The 5758-nt window shown below is 35.3% G+C and overlaps 1 long non-coding RNA gene across 2 annotated transcripts; it reads left to right on the top strand.

Annotated features, from left to right (window-relative positions):
* Positions 1-2610: 2610 nt before the first annotated feature.
* LOC107881225 (uncharacterized) lies at positions 2611-4052 on the top strand. Of its 2 annotated transcripts, none has more exons than XR_016127192.1 (3): positions 2611-2854; positions 2969-3071; positions 3319-4052. It is a non-coding gene; the product is annotated as an uncharacterized LOC107881225 (long non-coding RNA). The 2 variants fall into 2 exon arrangements; XR_016127191.1 differs by having other exon boundaries at positions 2620-2854; positions 3342-4052.
* The last annotated feature ends 1706 nt before the right edge of the window (positions 4053-5758 follow it).

Here is a 5758-nt window from a genome sequence, read left to right as displayed (position 1 = left end):
TTGGACTTCTAAACCACTTTTTTAAATTTATTGTACTCGAACGTTTCAATCAATTTTAATACTTCAGTCTCATTCCAAAACTGGATCAGTTTCACCAGACACGATGGAGCACTAGCTAGGGAAACAAAAACTAAACAAGTTAAATATACATTTAGCCATGAACAAACAGCCAACTTGATTATGAACCAACCAAGGCACTGTGATGTGTGGAAGGTTACCTAGACTCTTTTTTTATTATAAAAGGTTACATATGGGACATCAAATAGTAGAAGATGAAGATCACGTATGGGACATGGTGCCAGGAGTTAGGAACGAGAAGGGTTAGCAAAGATGCAACTGATAGTAAAGCACAAAACATGATGGCCAAGCGAAAGTTGGTGGGAGAGTAAGTAGGGAATCTTAGCCTAGCCCCAACAGCGGAGATGTAGGCAAGTAAGCTTGCAATGGCAACAATGGTGGTGGTACGATGGGTTTCAAATGGAGAAGACAACATTGATATTCCCGGGAACTTGACTGGAATTAGGGCAACAAGTACTGACACTATAAACGCAAGAATGGAATGGGTGGAAGCAGCAGGCAAATATTGGCTTGCAAGATCGATACGCAGACTAGTATTGAATGTGAAAACAAAGGAATTGTGTACATGTAAGATTATGGTTTGGCGCCTTTGAGAGTGAATATCGGCATGCTCGGAGAGAGACACCTTTGTTGAAATTAGGTATATTTATATAAAGAAAAATAAGTTGCATATTAGTATTGTGTGTTTCTTTGGATTCTGAAATAACTTCAATCTAATGTGCAGACTGATTCTCATGCAACTAAAATACAAGAAAGGTCCACACCAGTTGGGTAGTACAAGGTCATCATCCGCATTTCTGACAAGTCAATCTAGGGTCTTGTTTTGGTCATGAACAAGTTAAAAAACAAACCAGGACGTGCCAGCTGATCAAGTAAAATGGGCTCCTTTTGGCTTCTTTCTTGGCTTCATTTGGCAGTGGTGTATGAGAATACCCCCTCGCCCTTCCTAACTTTGGCAAAACAAAAAGACTTGATGTATACAAAAATAATAAAGAAAGAAAAAAGAAATCTTAATAAACAAACACATAATAAAGGTTGAAAGAAAGCTTTTATGCAACCGTGTTATGTTATGTAAGTAAATATTTGATTCAACAACTGTGTTTCATGAGAGGATTTCTTTTAGTAAAATGGAGACCGGATGGATACCAATGACCTTAAAACAAAATAACATGTTTATCGAGAAGTGAATTGTATACTCATCCTCCTTGCTTCGTTAGTTTTAGTCATGGTCTAAAATATCGGTGATATTGGAAATATCGGTAGTCCAAAAACATGAAAATTTCGATGGAAATATCGGAATATTATCGATATCGATAAAAATTGAATAAAAACCACAGAAATTGTAAGAAAAACTTGAATTTTTTTTTATTGAAACTTTGGAGAATGTTTATTTAGTCAATTATCTAGTTAGTTTGATTATAATGCATTACATAATGGAAATGCATTACATAATGGATTACATAATGGAAATGCATTACATAATGGATTTAACTGATTTAAGTTGATTATATCTGTGATTCGAAAAAACCGATTATCGATATTTCATACTATGGTTTTAGTTTGTCCTTTAATTTAGGTAGCTTTTGTTTTGACCGTTGGGTTCTTGTAATGATCTCTAGGTTTTCCAGTCTCGTCTTGTTGCTTTGTTTGACTTTTATAAAGCCCCGTTATTGATATTAGTCTCTCTGCACTCGCTTTCAAGTTTGGGAAAGGCTTTTTTTCATTTAAAAAAATTAAATTTATTTTAGAATTAAAAAAGAAAATGGGTAGTTGTGTTCTATAAAAATAGGATTCATTATCTAATTTTTCTTTTAATTTTAATTTTTTTAATATGAAAAAAATGTGAATTTACCATATTATCCTCATTTAATTAATAATTTTAATTCTTAATGTTTGGATTAATCAATGACATTTTCTAGTATTTTGAATATATATATATATATATAAAGAAAAAGACAGAGGATGGTGAAACATTCAAAATACCAGAAAATGATTTTGGTTAATTCCAACATTAAGAATTGAAATTATTAATTAAATAAGGATAATATGGTAAATTCACATTTTTTCAAATTAAAAAAATTAAAATTTAAAAAAAATCAGATAATAAGTCCTACTGTTATGGAACATAACTACCCATACTATCTTTTCTTAATTCTAAAAATAAAAGAAAAAAAGAAAAAAGAAAACCAATTGACACATGCGTGGGGGCTAGTGTGTATATATATATATATATATATATATATATATAGATTACTTGCAAGGGAACAAATTAATTAAAGCAAATTAATTAATAAAAAAATCATTTTATTAAATGGTTTTATAAAGTGGTTAATTTAATTAATTAATTATTGTTTGCTATCATATCTTTGTTCTTTTTTCAGGTTGGAGAGGCTACCACAGTGGAGAGAAGTGCCAGGCACAAGGAGGAGGTTGAAAATTGAGGGGGCTTTGTTTGGGCTTTATATTGCAGTTAACGGGTCTTGTTATAACGTTTAACTAGAAAACACTTATTAGTCAGAGTCATCCTATAGTGAGGGTGGAAAATGAGAGGGTTGTGAGGGTGAGGATGTTGGATCATAAACTTCACTTAAGTTTAATAAAATGATTATGTGGCTAATATGAAGATTCACATGTGGAGTTCATATATGACACCCTCACTATAGAATTTCCCCAATCACTCTCTTTTATTCTAATTTCTTTCTGCTTAGGAGAATTCGGAGGACAAGAATTGGATATACTAAAAGCCAATGCGGAGGCCAAAACTATGAAGCACTTGGTAATCTTCACCAGACAATAATATTTACCAAACCCGTCCAGATTCAAGAGAAAAAGTTCAAGCACCCACACGTGCATTATAAAACCTAATACCATGGTTCTTGCTTTTCTGCAGAGCGTCCCGTTTCTTAATTAGCTTTCTTAGCTTGTTGCAATTGAAGCTCACCATCCATGGTGGTCCGTCCAACTTTCATCAAAGAGACAATATGGAAGCACAGGTGACGACACAATGAGGTTTTTTGGTTTTTTGGTTTTTTTTGTTTGTTTGTTGAAGTATGTGTATTTACTATTTTGTACCTCTTCTTCCGCCCCTAAATCCCTTGAAGACGAATATATTATATATATACTCTCTATGCCTTTATATAATATGTTCAACTTGTAGACCGTATCATCACCACTGTCTCTATGCTTTTATTTCACTCGAAATGAAAGTCATGTGAAAGTGAAATGGAAGTCTTTATGTAGACTGTATCATCACCAACTTGTAGGCGGATCCACAGGGGGGTCATAGGGTCTAACGACCCCTTAACAGTCATGGAAATTGGCTTCGAGGCTTAGTTTGCTGGAGGTGTGACCCTTGAACTGCCCACCATCTGTTTGATGAAAAGCCTGAGGAGGAGGAGGATGGGAGCTTCCCAGTGCAGAAGAAGAGAAGCTGCGTATGTTATTTTTTAATTGCAAATATTTTCTCTCACAGCAAATCTGACAACAATTATTTTCACAGCACAACAACGCCAAACTTGTGTTGTTTTTGACAGGCATGGGCAGGAGGATTTGGAAGGTGCTCGTTAAGGAGGTATCAAGCATGGAATGGAAAGGAATTCCATGAGCTGCAATAACAATCTGATAGCCTGACTTCAAACCTGGACGGTCCATTTAATCTTAAAGCATTTCCAAGCACGAGAGAGACATTATTCTTCATGCCACGCATGGGTGGCCTTCCACACATTGGAAGCAGGTTAGGACGATGCCTAGAGGAAGTTGGGGGAGATGCCGAGCACCGAGACACTGAGACGGACTTTGCTAGGCCAGAAAAATTACAGTGGCGATTTAAGTTGCATGTTTTTCCGTACAATTATTCCTTAGCATCTTCAATGAATGAATCAAGCGTAATTTTCCAAAATAAATAAAGAGGATTGTTTCTATGATCAAAAGAGTTTCATGTGTCCATTTTATTTTCTGAGAATTTTTTTTATTTTCTTCTTGTTTTTTTGGCTTAGGTATAATTTTGTTCCACCTGAAATTTGGTAGGTCGAGACAAAAGTAACAAAATGACTATTATTTTGCAATCCACCAAGTTACTACCGTCTTTACCATTCTTCTTTGTGGCATAACGCGATGGTGACTATGTCTGACTCTTGGCCTTCCCGTCGCTAATTACATATGACTATGTCTAATTCTTGGGCTCCTCCGCCCCTACATGTTTTCATCGGGAAATCCATTGATATATAATTTCTTCAGACTTGATTGTTAAAGGCAAGGCTGGCCTGAGACTTTTGGAGCATGGGACAAAGACAAAACTATAATCTGTCGTACATCCCTCACAATCTAACCTAGGAAAATATATTTATCTTCATTTTAGATTATTAAAAGATATTTTACAAATAAAGGATTTTCAAGGATTTGAATTAACTAATTTATTTATTTATTTTATTAGTTTGAATGAATATTCATATGTGCTATAACAAAATAACGCGTAAAATTGATCGAAAATAGTTAAGGTAATTCCCAAAAAATGTTGCCTATAGAGAAGTAGAGATGGCAATCGGGGTCACTCGGGGTGGGTATGCATTCGTATTTACTCCGTCAGGTTTATATTATAACTGAGGAAGTAAACAAGAAATGGATAAGAGTAGAGAGAAAATATGGACACATTTTATTCTATTTTTTATTTTTAAATGATTTCTAAACTATTATTCTAGCCTTTTTGAAGAATACTAAAAAACCGCCGTAACCTAACAGAGCTTCAAGTTATGAGCACTTGTATCAAGTTTGATAAGAGTACCAACCTTTCTTACTCAAATATAAGACTGAAGAAACTAATATGAAATATGTAATATATATTAACGAAGCCTTCCAACAACATCCAATATGATTATGAGAGTACTTGAAAGAAAACATTGAGCATTTCAAACACATTAACAGAATCCAACATCAGCTTTCATGGTTGAGAGGTTGAATCCCTCAATTGAAGCGCCATGTATATGTATCACGGACTGCAAATCCATGAATATCATCAGCAGCTGCCATAGGTAGCAGTGTAGGTGTCCGCGTCATGCGACGCTGACATAGCTTTTGGAGCAAGCCAAAACCCTCGGCCATCAAATAGTAGAAGATGAAGATCACGTATGGGATGTGGTGCCAGGAGTCAGGAACGAGAAGTGACAGCAGAGATGCAACTAAAAGTAAAGCAGAAAATATGATGGCCAAACGAAAGTTGGTGGGAGAGTAAGTAGGGAATCTTAGCCTAGCCGCAACAGCGGAGCAGTAAGCAAGTAAGCTTGCAATGGCAACCATGGTGGTGGTACGATGGGTTTCAAATGGAGTGGACAACATTGATATTCCCGGGAATTTGATTGGAATTAGGGCAACAAGTACTGACACTATAAACGCAAGAATGGAATGGGGGGAAGGAGCAGGCAAATGTTGCCTTGCAAGATTGATAAGCAGAGTATTGAATGAGAAAACAAAGGAATTGTGTACATGTAAGATTATGGCTTGGCTCCTTTGAGAGTAAATATCGGCCATGATCGGAGAGAGAGAGAGAGAGAGAGAGAGAGAGAGAGACCTTTGTATGAGGTATATTTATAGAAAAAAATGTTATATATATATATATTGTTTGTTTATTTGGTTTGTGAAAGAACTTCATTCTAATGTGCGGAAGAATTCGCTTGTCCCACTAAAA

This window comes from Prunus mume, linkage group LG5 (assembly GCF_029339155.1).
Source record: "Prunus mume cultivar Tortuosa linkage group LG5, ASM2933915v1, whole genome shotgun sequence".
Taxonomy (NCBI): Eukaryota; Viridiplantae; Streptophyta; class Magnoliopsida; order Rosales; family Rosaceae; genus Prunus; species Prunus mume.
This window is presented reverse-complemented; position numbering and strand designations above follow the sequence as displayed.